The sequence below is a fragment of the Mus caroli genome, unplaced genomic scaffold (genome assembly GCF_978045245.1).
Source record: "Mus caroli unplaced genomic scaffold, Mus_caroli_1 scaffold_1, whole genome shotgun sequence".
Classification (NCBI taxonomy): Eukaryota; Metazoa; Chordata; class Mammalia; order Rodentia; family Muridae; genus Mus; species Mus caroli.
This window is the reverse complement of record NW_028227256.1, coordinates 700,910-715,960: the sequence shown is the minus strand read 5'-3', so window position 1 is coordinate 715,960 and position 15,051 is coordinate 700,910. Positions and strand designations below refer to the sequence as shown.

General features: G+C 39.5%; 1 protein-coding gene and 1 pseudogene across 3 annotated transcripts in view; one reads left to right on the top strand and one right to left on the bottom strand.

Annotated features, from left to right (window-relative positions):
* Positions 1–15,051, top strand: part of Xkr4 (XK related 4) — a 459,508-nt gene that overhangs the window by 120,527 nt on the left and 323,930 nt on the right. The window lies entirely within an intron of this gene.
* On the bottom strand, positions 10,466–11,431 carry LOC115031111 (solute carrier family 35 member E3 pseudogene; annotated as a pseudogene).

Sequence of the window (15,051 nt, the reverse complement as noted above, 5' to 3'; positions counted from 1 at the left end):
GAACCCTTGGTAAGAAATTGAGGCAATTGTAAACAACAGTTTATACTTGATCAAATTACCAAGAAAATTAAATATGAAAACATCGGTAAAAAACATGTTTCTAGAAAGAGAATCAACCAAAGCTTTTTCAAGCATTCCAAACTTGTGGCTTAACTTATTTTACCTATCCAATAAATTATTTTCTTTTCTTATTCAGATTTGCAACATATTGGCACAGTGTCATGCTTCAATTTGGTATTTTATATTGTGTGACAAGCATGTGTGGCATGATTATATCTGTATCTGAGTGTTAGCTGCTTGGATTCCATGGCACATATCAGCAGAAACAAGAATGTTTTCATGTCTCAAGGATGGCTAAACCAATTAAATCTGGGATGGCAAATTCAGACAGAGCTTTATATTCTAAACTTTATGTAAGCTATACCAGTACTGATTCCTAGTTAACAACAAAAAGCAGACTTGGCTAAAACATTAATGTAACATGTATTAACTGATCAGTTACTACTTGGGTGTTCCTGTGAAAGAAACCTGGCATGACTCTCTTTAGAGAGTCTATTGTTGCTGTTTTAATGATTTCTCTTGGCTACAAGTAAGTCAATGAAACCAATATGAGTTTACATAGAAGTCTAATGAAGCTGACTTCAGATCTCCTGAGCCTTGAAGAAACTGTGGATTGAACTTTGTCTTTTCAACATCCATCTACAGACAGAGAAGACAAACAAAAAGGTATCAATAGTAGTCCTACCTGTAATCAAATTGAAAAGACAATACAGCTGGACGATTGCACATCACACATCACAGGGATGCTTCTTTGTCAACAACTGCAATGTTGGCAGTGTCCTGTTGTGATAATGAAGCCTGAGTACTGAGGAGAATACTGTGGTATGTTTAAGTATCTTTGTCCTCTCAGAATTCCAGAGAAATAGAAACTGTCAACTTGTCTCACAATATTTCTAGGGATTTTTGTATCTTGACTACAGGCACACTGCTGCTGTGTAGCCTGAAGCCTGTCCTCTAGTCTGTGTAATCTCAGTCAAGCTTAGTGTTTCTTGATGCCAATTTCTCAGGAGAGCTCACAACTGTTAGCAATAGAGTCAAGCCTTAGACTTTTTCTGGAAATACCCAATGCTTTATGTGAAAGTAAGGACAATTGTGGGGCCAGATTGAAAGCCATAATTCTGGGGGTTCAGGAGTGGCTCTGCAATAGCTGTGTATGACTAGTCAATCTGTTCAGACTCTAGTTGCCTGAAGGAAAGTAATTTATACGGATATGCATTCTGATCATTATCTTCAGGTATTATACATGTTGCCTGAGTTATTAATTAAAAATCATCTAGTCACCAGGGCATTACTGGTATTTTCTGCAACTTGTTTATTAATAGGTTTTGATGGTTTTTGTTTTGCTTCCTATTGCTTGCATTGGACAGCAATGGCTCGAGAAATTTTTTCACTTAGACAAATAGTGAGATGAGGACAGATCTGGTGCCCAGAGCTAGTAGAGTCTCCTATTTTACTACAAACAAAATCCTTACATCTGGCTATAGATGGGCAGAATTTTGATAACTGGGACATAACCTTTCTAACAGTATTAAGTACATGTGAATGAAGAGATGGCTTGTAGTGAAGAACACTTGCTCCTCTTACAGAAGACCCAGATTTGGTTCCAAAGTTGTATATGGAGATTCACAAACTTAGGCAACTTTAGTTTTAAGGATTCCAGCACTGTTTTCTGGCCTCAGCAGGAACTGCATGCACATGCACAAAAAAAAAAACCAAAAAACAAAAAACAAAAAAACACTTATACATGTAAAATAAGATGGATAACTTTATAAAATAAATGGAATATTTAATTATTCCTGGACAAGAGGAATCCATAGTTCAATATTTATTTTAAACAATTGCCTCACAACCTTCCTGGTAGTGGGGTGATTTACAGGGCATAAGGAGAGTGGCTACTAAGTAAACCTGAGAGTTTCCTCAATGGATCTGGAAACACAGGCTCAGTGATATAGATTTTAGGCTAGAACAGTGTCCTGAAGAGCTTTTTCATAGATTTAATTCATCTTCAATGCTGCTCCAGTGACTCTGGACAAACAATGAACCTTCCACTAGAAATAGAATGTTCATGCTTCTTTGGGCTCAGATTTGCTGCTCAGTGAGGGATGGAACTTGGGGAATTGTGCCCCAGGCCCCTTTAACAGCCTTCTAAGATCAGCTGGAAATATTCTGTGTTCATGTCTGAGAGTTTCTTTGGCTCTGCATAAGCTTTGTAATTGCATGTAATCCTATTTGTCAGTTCTGCTTATAAAATCCAATAGAGCAAGCAAGGAAATAAAGATTTCCAAAGGTATTGAAAGGTCTTTAGAATGATACTGCCTGACCTTTAGAGGATAGCTTTAGCAGTCAGACTAAGTTAAGGTCATTATCCTGAAGGGTGGGGCATTTGAATGATCGAAAGAGCACTCTGTTGAGTTATTGAGTATAGAAAGTTCAAATGATTTCAAGCTTAGTTAGATGACATGTAGAGCTTGGCATAGAGTAAGCCATTAGAGTGTTGGGTAAAGTAGCAGGGATGTGGGATGCATGTCATAGTTTGTGTGAGCTATGATTGATTGTGAAAGTGAGCAGAGTTGAGGGACTGCCAGCCTTAGCCATGTATCCAATAGCTGTCACTTGCTGTGCCTTGTACACCATGTTGTCCTGCTTGCTTCCCCAGTCTGTATCTCAGTCAGGGTTTCTATTGCTGTGCTAAAATGTGATGACCAAAGGCAACCTGGAAGAGGGTTATTTTGCTCACACTTCCATATCCCTGTCTGTCATTAAAGGGAGTCAGGACAGGAATTCAAGATAAGAACCTGGAAACAGGAACTGAAGCAGAGGCTATGGAAGAATACTGTTAACTTCATTGTTCCTCATGCTTTGCACAGCCTGGTTTCTTATACCATCTAGACACCACTAGTATCAATCATCAATCAATTCACGAAATACTCCCTCCGCCTTGCTTACAGGCCAATCTTATGGAGCCATGTTTTCAATAAAGATTCTTTCTTTTCAGATATATCTAGTTTTATGTCAAGTTCACAAAATCCAACCAGCACAATTGAACCTTTGTCAACCTGGTACATAAACACATCACTTGTTAATCCATAGCCTTTTCTTTCTAGTTCATTCTCAAGCTCTCATATTAATATCAACATCACAATACAAAACATTCTAGCTTTTAAAAAGTCCCACAGTTTTAAAATAGTCAATAATTTTAAACGTTCTTTAAATTATTTATCTTTAATTCAAAGCCCCTTTATAATTCTAAAGTCTCTCAGCTGTGGCCTCCTGTAAAAAAAAAAGTTACATACTACTTTTTCTAAGAAAGAAGAACTAGGCTACAGATATAATCAAATCAAAGCAAAACCTAAGTTCAACAGTATATGTTTTTGCTTGATTTCTAATATCTGCTTAGTATCTTCTGTGCTCCAGAGGCCTTCAAAAAACTCAATGTCTGTGGAATTGACCTCCACAGCACACATAGTGTATCTTCTATGGTCAGATCAGCTCATTCCACATCATTTACTGTCCTTGGTGGTCATCCCTTAGAGGTCATCCCATCCTTTGGTCATCTCCAAATTATTAGAATCTCCACAGCAGCTAGGATGCAACTTCACTAGTTCTCTCTCTTGGGCTCTCTTCATAGAAATTGACCTCCGACATGATGCCAAACCTCTCACAAGTGTCAAGCCTGCCCTTTCCATGACCCCTGCATGCCTTCAAAATCAGTACCACCTGAGAGACTCTTACGTATTATCATGTTTGGATGCTAGCACAAAGTGCAACTTTGGCTGCTTCTGCAGTATAGCTTTTGTGTGCTGACTCCAAGGAAACACTCCCAAATTTATGACCCTCAGTCATATTGCTCTCTTCATCACAGCTAATTTCTCAGCTACAGCTGACTAGCATCAATTGTCCTAGCAAAGCAAAAATTTCCCCTGAGTGGCTAATAATTTAAAATATCAAATAAATGGCACTGAAACAGCCTTTACTTCTCTCTGACACTCACAGTGAGGTCTCCATAATCTGCCATGCTCTTTGCATTATCTTCTACATTCCAAAACACCTCACTGAACTCTGAGCACTTCATGGCTTTTCTAAACCAAAGTGCAAATCATGCCACAATCCTTCCTAAAATACAGTCAGGTCTGTTCCAGCAATAGTTCTCTGTCTGGTTACAATTTCTGTCATAGTTGGGCTTTCTATTGTGGTAATAAAATGCCATGGCCAATTGTAACTTGTAGAGAAAAACTTTATTTCAGCTTAGAACTCTCATTTCACACTCCATCATGAAGGCAAATCATGGTAGAAACTCAAGTTGGAAACTTGGAGACAGGAATTGAAGCAGAGGCCATGGAGGAATGCTGGTTCCTGGTTTATCCTTTTTTTCCTTGCTCATCTTACTTTCTTATACCAACCAAGGAACATCAGTCCAGGGGTGGCAGTGTCCACAGTGAGCTGTACCGTCTTGTATCAATTAATCAATAATTAGTCTAGAAAATACCACATTACTTGCCTATAGACTAGCATTATATAGGCATATGTTCAGTTAAGATTACCTTTTCCCAGAGTCATATCTAGGTCACTGTCAAGTTGACAAAAAACTAACTCCTTAGGCTGCCACTTAGTGTATTTCCCATTAGCAATTACTACGAGGAAAATACTGGATAATAGAGATGAAAATAGTTTGGTATTGATGAATATGTGTTGACAGCAATGCAATACTAACTTTAGAAACCAGTATTCTGTGTTTCCTTCAAGATTATTGAGAAGAAAACTGAAGGTAGGTGTTTAGATTATACATGGGAAGACACAGCACCATCCTCCTGAATGAAGATATACCATAGGATAGGCATGATCCTCTCTGTGATTAAGGTACTGCTTGGTCATTTGCTCTGGGATGTTTAAAGAATGGAGTACCACAGAGCTGTGAGTTTCACCCTGGACTAAAGTCAAACCATGTAGAGTTCTAGTGTGAGGACCATTCACAGATTGTCTAGGTTCTGGTGAGGGAACTCAGGCAATGGTATTTTTTAAACCCACAGGAAACTTGAATGTGTAGCTGAGACTGTAAACCCCTGAGACAGAAGGAGTGACCATTAAGAGATCAATAGCTCTTGGACAGATGACTCTTCACAGATACTTATTTGACAATTACAAATAGAACAAGGTCTGTGGTGATATATGGCCTTATTTTCATTGACAAAGTGATTCCTGCCCTTATAGAACCTTTGGTTCACAGGCAGAGAGAGACATGAGATGACCTTTCAAACCACAACCTTAAGCTCTATTAAAACCAAATTGTACATAATTTACCACATTTTTGCCACCATCTAATATTTAACATCATCATGCATTATTATCACATATGATTTTTCTGTTAAATCACAGTGTGATGGTGAGCCTCATACAGGAACCTTGACATTCTGAATCAGTTCCTCAGCAATAAAGTTCATAGAAAAGGAATGTATCATTTTTAAAAGTGTTGTGCAGTATTGACAGATTGTCACTCACAAAAGCTTTACCCATTTACTCTGATACAATCCAAGCCCCAAACAATATTCCACACTTGAGATATCATTTACAAAATGAAACAAATCGAAGGAAATCTGAATAAGGCAAATGTGAGGGCACAGAATAGAGAAAGACAGGATATGGGTGGATGAGGGAGGACCACCCTTGGAAAGACTCATTCAGGCTGTAATCCCAAGTGTACAGTTCCTCATCTCTGCAAACACCTGAGCAAATGTTAGAGTATACCTTCTCCATTTTTCATATTGTATAATACTAATGAAAATGACAAAATGAAAGACAAGAGACTCTCCAGTTTTATTGTTTGGATCTTACAAGTCCCATAAGATCCATGTACTACAGACTTGTGTTATTGTTGGAAAATTGTAGAACTTTTAGGATGTGGGCCCTAATGTGAGAAAGTGAAGTCATTGGAAATACACACGTGAGAAGAATATTAGAAAACTAATCCCTTCTTCTGTCTCTTATTTCCTGACCATGAAGACATGAACTGCTGTGATGTCCTGTGCTTCTGCCTAGAAAGTCTACCTCAGCACAGATCCCAAACAGGAGGGCCAGAAAGCACAAACTCTAATCTTTTAGTCTCTATAAGTTGATTATCTTAGGTAATTTGTTGAATTGATAGAATTCTTACTAACATAATCAGTGATATGTTTTGAAAGATGATAAATTTCCCAAATTCTACCCATCAAATCCCTTCAAATTGGTGAAGAAATAAAAGCTGGCTGAGTGGCCTTCTGGCTGCAATGCCTGCTTAGGAAGAAGGGACCTCACATTCTCTGCTACATCCTGTATTTCTTTAAGGGAGTTATTTCCTTCTTAAAGTCCTCCATCATCATCATGAGAAGTGACTTTAGATCCATATCTTGCTTTTCTGGTGTGATGGTATATACATGACTTACTATGGTGGGAGAGTTTGGTTTTGATGATGCCAAGTAACCTTGGTTTCTGTTGCTTCTGTTCTTACGCTTGCCTCCTGCCATCTAATTCTCCTGCTATCTAATTATCTCAAGTGCTTGCTGCCCTCAATATATCTGATTGGAGTCTGTCCTTCCTATAATCCCAATTGACTCAGGACTCCTCAGAATCCAGCTTTCTCTGTGATCCTGTGATTCCGGAATCCTGTGAACCTGAGATTCTGGGTGTGTCAGAGTTCTTGGCAGTCAAGCTTCCTCTGAGACCCTGAGATACTGGTGTGACCAAGCTCCTGGGATCCTAGAATCCTAAGATCCTGAGCATGTTACAGTTCCTGGAAGTGGTATCTCTTCTGGGGACCTTGGGGCTTTCTGGTGTGTTCGAAACCAAGGTATACCAGCACCCATCAGAAGGAACCTGAGCCCGCTGGTAAGGCAGGGCTCTTGTGTCCTTGCTTCTGCTGTCACAGGCTCATCATGATTGGTTTGGAACAGATGTTGTGTTCCACTCACCAGTGATCCTAAGATCCTGGGAGTGCTAGGGTGCCTTAGGAGTGGAGAGTCCTCTGGGGATCTTGAGACCGTCTGCCGACTTCGTACCCAAGGTGGCCAGAGCTGGCACTGTCTGGAAGGGCCAAAGTGACCATTTTATTGTTAAAACGTCCACATAGTTGCATATGTAGCAAAGGATGTCCTAGTAGGCCATCAATGGGAGGAGAGGCCCTTGGTCTTGTGAAGGTTATATGCCCCAGTACAGGGGAATTGTAGGGCTAGGAAGCAGGAGTGGGTGGAATGGGGAGCAGGGTGGAGAAGGGCTATAGGGCACTTTGGGGATAGCATTTTAAATGTAAATAAAGAAAATATCTAAAAAAAAAAAGAAATAAAAAGTCCACATACAATGTCTTCAGCAGGTGCCAGTTGGAGTATCTGGAGTTTGGAAGCAAGTGGTGTGAGTCTCACAGTGTTCCCACTGGGCTGGTTTCAGGTTTATAAAAACTACCTCTTTCTTTTGGTAATTAGTGTTTCCTTTGATTATTTGGTATAATTGATAATGTGAAATAATTGGGACATTAGTTGTTTATATTTAAAAGCATTTTACTTCCCCTTTTACAGAAAGTGCAAAAGAGCCACTTAGAGTTGTGTTTGAATTATGCCCTACGCAGTGAAATATTGACCTACTGGATTCAGGTGCAGAAACAGAAATGGTGTGGTCCCAGAGGCATTACTCATTGTCTTTGTAGGTCAGCTTTATAATCCAGATGTTAATATAAGGGCTACTCAGAATATTCATATAAAAGTAAGTCCCATCAAAGCAACACTGTGCAAAGGTGGAAGTGTCTTCCACGTGAGCTCCAACCTCTACATAAAATTGCTACCTGCTATTTACCCAGTATTAATATTGGGTTTTAACAATAGTTAAGCTATTATAAAGCATCATAATTACTAAGGAATGCTGAATTATTAAAGATTATGGGAACCATTTATTAAAGAACATTAAGATACTAAATTATAATTTTCTGTAAATGATTACATATTACATATTACAAGATACAAATTCTTTATTATTTTTTATATTGCAAAACAATAGAGAATATCCAATAAAGTTGGAATGGAAAACAGATATTTCTATCTCAGAAGAAACTGATACAAATTGACATTGCTCTTTTGCAATTCTTTTCTTATTCATTTCATATTTCAAGGGCCTGATGTGGGAATTAACATTTTCCTAGAGTCTTTGCCAATATTAGTTTTTTTTAATAGTAGAGTGTTTATTCATGTATATAAACAGGCCTTGATTCACCATGCTCCTACTCTGTCCCTCATTCCTACCAACACCAGCCACTTATTATACCCCACACACTTACCTATTCAAACCACCCCTGTCCCCAGGGCTTATCTCCAGCTAAGATTTGTACGCAGTACAAATCAGCTCAGTTGTTCCTAATGCACAGAAACCTGAGGCTCTCTGTGCTGGAAGACTTTCCCTTAGCTTTTGGAAAACTGTTAAACATTAGTTTAAACATACATAGAAAATGTTTCTTGAGCATTATTCCAAAGGTCCATAATGGTAAAGATGGCATGTTCTGCAGTTCTTGGCATAATAACACAACTCTATAAAGTGAGGACAATATTTAAAACAAAGACCCACGGAAGCACATGGACTGATACACAGCAGACAATGCCATTCTCCAAAATACACATTTATCGAGGCCAGGAAAAAAATCCTAAACCAGGCACACTTCCTTTCCCCTTAACAGAACTCAGTATGTGATTCAGGCTGCCCTGAAAGTCTGTGCAGTCTACACGGCCAAGGAACGTTTAACCCCCACCTTCAGATCTAGGAGTGTGTCTCCTCGAGCTCAACAATCCCGTTTCCCAATTACTTGAAAAGGCTTTGTTTTGGCAGTGCTGGGGATACAACCCAGGCTTTTTTGTTTGGTTAAAAAAACAAAACAAAAACTAAAAACTACCACTACCAACAAAAAATCCTAATATATTAAAAGTTACCTCTCTCTGCGCAAAAGAAGAAAATTCAAGATAAAATGTATTATCACAAGACACATCTCTTTGTCTTAAGCTGCTTTCTCACAGAAAGTGTATGCTGAGAAAAAGTTATTATTCTAAGAGATCTGACTCTTCTGAGGTCATCAACCGCTGCTGTGAATGGCAAAATGACAAGATACCTGGAGGCAGACACACACTTTTGCAGTTAAATACCCAGCACTCTATTTGCTGGAGTCCCATGTATTCTGTCTGCATCTCAATTAAAAACATTTCTCAATTCCTCTGAAACCTCACATAAGTAGCTAAATATTACCTAGTTTTCTACCACTCTTTCATATCTTTCCTATTTTTCACCAAGTTTCTGCCTAGAACTTGGACAGCCTTTGCTTTAATTTGCCACATAAACTGCAAGGCATAGTTCAGTCCAGTTTCCAATACATACAACGCTCCTTATCTACTGCTCAATATGTGGGAGGCAGGGAGTACAGGAGGGGGGCCACAATAGAAATCACTGGGATGAAAGGATTAAGCAAGCTGGGGAAGCAGTTAACAGGATGACCATGAACCCACCTATGAGTGCTTGGCAGGGACTCAGGTACTGGCTCTACCAGCCCTGGCCCTCTACAGCTTTGCTTTGAACCATTTAAAGGTGGGTTTTCCTGTAACTCCATATATAGTATCTAGAACTCACTCAAAGCCCAAAGCCAGGAGAAGACCAATGAGACTGTCAGTCTGCAGATGCTCCCTCTAGCACAGGCAGAGCTGTGCTGTTGAGCGGGCTTTGGGCTCAAGCACTCCTGCCCTAACAGGGAAGAGCGTCTTAGATTAATTTTCTACTGAAAAAGTGATGCTTTCAGAGATGTAATTGGTTTCATGAGCATGTCGATGACAGCTTCCTTTCTATAAATGTTTCAGTTCTGCAGTGAAATCATAAAACTAAAGGCTGCATGGAATGGTAGAGTCCAAAGCCAGTTCGGGCTATGTAGATAATTCCAGACCAGTCAGGGCGACACAGTGACATCCAGTCTCAAAACAACTCTTTCTACCACCGTGTCCGAACGACAAAGAACTTCAACTTCCTGACAGGAAGGCCTGGGTGAGGCAGCAGTCTGGCATGCCCTTCCCTGGAAAAACAGGGACACCGGAGACAGACAACCGCAACACAGCTGCAGCGCCTGAGTGCTCTGTCATTCCTATGGAGCCGAACTCTCCGGTGCTTCAGCTGGCAGGATGCTAGCATTTCTTTGACAGTGTTGGAGTTTGAGGCCAGGGTCTCACGCGTGTGAGGCAAACACTCTACTACTGAGTGCCAGCTCCAGGTCCATTAAGTCTTTGAGAAGCCTGAACCATTTGGTTTTTAAAAATTAAATTGATAAAAGGTACTAAAAATTGTCATTATCTGCGAAGAAAATACTTCTTGTACGTCACTGACTGAATTCCACAGGGAGCTTTTCCATAGACGTACATGTTTGTCACTTCTCATCCTCATGATACGCCTTTCTCTTCTCTGCCAAAGCTAAGGGCCGTTGGACCAGCTTACTCTTACTGCCTTCCTGCTCACTGAGTTTAAAGTGGGTGTAGGTGAGGATACCGAAGAGCGTGCATAGGATGCGGAGTCCCTGGTTTACCGACAGGGGATCCTTAAATTGAACGTATCTTCCGCAGAGAGTGATGCAGACCTTGAAGTGTCCGAACATGATGTAGGTTACTGGTGACGTGTTCCCAATGATCCAGTAAATCGATAAGTTCACCATGAAAGTGATTACTCCAGACAGCAGTACCATAAGCAAAGCAGGAACTGACCAGGGACCAAATATTCCTCCCTCTGCAAACACTGGCTCGAAGAAGTGCACAGCCATCAGCAGCATGGTGGAAGACACGGGGGCCTGGTAGTAAAGTAGCTGCATGGAGTTCACCTGCAGTTCCTGCTGCTTTGGCTCCGACCCACACTTGTTAAAGGGACGTGACTACCACACCAAGGGCGGCACACACCATTCCAAGGGAATGAATTTAGGATTACACCTACAGTAATAGGAATCAGGGTGAGCTGTATTCTGATGGAGAATCTCTTCTGGTACCAGAAGGTTTGGATGGCTATGATCACCGGTGTGGTCATGGCCTTGGCCAGCTGCTAGATGCCTATGGTGTTGTTCTGCAGAGAAAGGTTGGTGAAGACCACAAAGCCACAGAAGCTGAGGGCCAGGAGGAGGAGCTTGGAGAGCGGCAGACTTTTGGGAGCAAAGATGTCCAGTTTCTGGCAGATGTACAAGCCCAGCCAGGTGATTATGACGTGCACCAGGGTCAGGCTCATGTTGGGGAAGCATGGTGTACATAGATAGATTTGTTGAGGAACAGATGCAGATGGACACCAGCAGGTTGAACAGGAGCCCTGCAGCGATGCGCCCGTTGCCCCAGACCCGGTCTGCCAGCGATGCCATGATGCCTGACGGCTGCGGAGCAGCGTCCTCGGCCAAGTCCAGGCTGTCCAGCCTCCCCACGGGGCGCTCGGACGCTCTCCCGCTGCCCTGGCTCTCTGCCCGCGCGCGCCCGCAGCCGCCCGCTCCACAGTCTGGCCGGAGACAGGCATGCGCCAGCCGGGTGGGTGCCAGGCTGCCGTGCTGCGAGGTAATAGGCCGCCACCCCCAGTTTTAGAATTTTATTCATGCTTCTGCAATCATGTAGATTACAATTTTATAGTCAATTCCTATGGAGATTTAATACTTTCAAGCTATCATGCAATCCTAGGTGTCCACCTGCACATCACCTCTAAATTCACATTATCTGCATCCTTGACCCTGAAGTCCTCACTAACACAAGTGTGCTTTCTGTGCCAATCTTATAGGATATTTTTATCTATTCTGTGTCTTGTGACTGACTTTGTGTTTTTTACATAAGTGTGGCCAAAAAGGGTATTTGCTGATAGAGTTTTGATGGAATTCCTGATTGCAGTCCATATAGACTGTAGATCATCCTTTCTACTTCTTCAATTTAATCAGTAATCTAACATTTTCCTGGCATGCAGGATATTTTCAGGTATGCAGACTACATTTATACATTTATTTGATGTGAAGCATTAAGTCAGTGACAGTTCATTACTAATTTTTCTTATTTATGTCAGAGAAAGTAAAATATAAGTAGAAAGTATGTATTGACTAGTTTTATGGCAACTTGACAAAAGTAGTTATCAGAAAGGGACAGCATTGGTTGAGAAAATTCTTCCGTAGTATTGAGCTGTAGGTAAGCCTATAGGGAATTTTCTTTTTCTTTTCTTTTCTTTTCTTTTCTTTTCTTTTCTTTTCTTTTCTTTTCTTTTCTTTCTTTCTTTTTTTTTTTTTTCCTTTTTTCGAGACAGGGTTTCTCTGTGTAGCCCTGGCTGTCCTGGAACTCACTCTGTAGACCAGGCTGGCCTCGAACTCAGAAATTCACCTGCCTCTGTCTCCCATGTGCTGGGATTAAAGGCGTGCACCACAACCACCTGGTGGGAATTTTCTTAATTAGTGATTTGTGTAGAGGACCAGCCCATTGTAGATGATGACAAGCCTAGGTTTGTGGTCCTACCTTCTATAAGACAGCAGCAGAAGAAAGCTATGATAAATAATATGGTAAGCAGCACCCATCGATGGACTCTGCATCTGCTTCTGCCTCCAGGTCCCTGCCCTATTTTGAGTTCCTGTCCTGACCTCCTTAGATGATGAACATGAGTGGTATGGAAGTATAAGCTAACAAACCCTTTCTTTCCCAAATTGGTTTTGGTCAGGATGCTTCATCACAGCAATAGGAACCCTCACTAAAACACCAGTCAGAGAGGTGGCCCTTGTCAGCACCAGTCAGAGAGGTGGCCCTTGCCCTTTTGCCAGGATCATGAGTCAAATAATCCTCTTCATGACTTGAAATATGCTGACCATTATATGTATTAAAGGAAAGATTGTTCCTAAACTAATCAGAGGCAATAATATTGTCATCTTTAACAGCCTTATTTGCCTATACTTGAAATATGAACAATCAGTTACTTAATAGAGCATGTTATTTATGCTTAACATTGCAGGCTGATGTGTTTTCATTTTAAAAATCTATACTTAAGAAAGCAAGTCACAAAATCACATTGATTTTGAAGTTTTTGTATTACTGTAATGACTCTTATACCTGAGATGGAGGCTGGAGTGATATATACCTGTTTGTCTATGAGACTATCATAGAGAATAGAGGGCCTTTATTATTTTTTTGGAAGGCAGCTATGCTCACCACTATACCACCAATGCAGATTGGGCCTTCATATTTTTAACTGGGAACAATGCCAAAATAAAACAAAACATAATTCATTCATAAGTTATATTTCTTGTTGTCTGAGAAAATTGAGTTCCTGAAGTACATATATTTTAGAACCAAACATGAGAGTACAATACAGACATGATTATTCTAGGCTGTTTCTTCAGCAACATAGGATAGTAAATTGTAATCCACTATTAGTGTATATTTCCTGTATTGTGAATTTTAGCATTCCTATTTTGTGTCAGTTAAACTAACTGAGGATAGAGGATGCTGTGACAGTGGTCACCTAACTCCCAGGCTAGATTTCTTAGTCCATATCTTCTTCATTCAGCTGATGAGAGCATCTCATGGAATACATCAGAACTCTATCACCATGTAGAAATTAACATTGATTCTATAAAGTTCAAAAGATAGAAAGGGCACATAATTTATTCTGGTTTAGTGGTGTCATTTAGGTATGTACAGAATGATAATGCTTTCTCTAGAGTTAGCAATGAAAAATTATGGCAGTCTTACATTTTTCCACTGAAGGATAACAAGTGAACACACTCATAATTCATTGTCTAATTTTAAAACTCCACAAAATCAAAATGCTACAGCCCAATCTTACTCACTACTGTAGATGTAATCTGTTTTTACCAAGTATTTGTAAACTATGTCTAGAAAAAGTTAGATTCATCTTAGAACATAAGAAAAAATAAATATTAGTAAGTCTACAATTATAACTTTGTGTAATAATAGATAATGAAGTTGAGAAAACTTTGACTTTTGAATTTCTAGTTTTAAAATCTTTATTTAATAATCCTCTTATAGGATATAAAAATTGTATTAAGTTCAACAAATAATCATTTTAGAAAAATTATCAAAGTCAAATACTAAAACATGCTACTTTATCTTGTTAAGGAAATTTACCAAAAACCTACACCATATTTTTAATGATGAGATATAAAAAATATTACCTTTAAAACCAAAACAAACTATCCAGTAGTGTTGATTTTCCTTAAGAATGCTTTTGGGGTGATGATTAATCCAAAAACCACCATCAAAAGTAATTAATAGAATTGAAGTAAGTAGAGTTGTTTGTGTCTAGAATCTCAGCACTCTGGAGGCTAAAGCTAAAGGAAAAAGACTCCTGTGAATTTTAGGATTATCCCTGGCTACACAATGGTTTCTAGGATAGCCTGGTCTTCAAAATGAGACCCCATCTCCAAAATCAAACACATATCATAAATCTAAGATTGTATCTATCATCTATAGTTTTCATCTATAAGCATATCACACTTGTATCAATTTCTGTAACTGCCTTGTAGCTGTGATTCATTTGCTTAGAGTTGTTAGTGATTCATTTTCTTTGAGCAATAATCTATTATTTGGATTATACCACAAAATCCCATCATAACTCTGTAATACACATCTACTCAGGAAAAGAGTTATGCAGCACGCACAGGTTCAGAGTTAGGAAATATTACTCTATTAATTTGTAACAATAGGAATGTCATTCAAGTCTTTTCCAGTGCTAAGTATCACCAGAATTCCTCAGTTTTATTCCAGAGGATAAATGTTGTAATTTTTAGTTTTCATTTGGGATTTTCAGGTTACTAATATATATTACCATATTTTTGTAGTTTTTGGTCATTTGCATAACTTTCCTAAAAGACCATCCATTCCTGTTGTGCACATTTCTTTTATAAAATTTTGCTTAAGTGTGTTTGTTTATTTGCAATTCGTACTCTTTTTAAAACTTACCTGTGAGAAAAAAATATCATTCTAAGTCAGAATCTCAGGCATA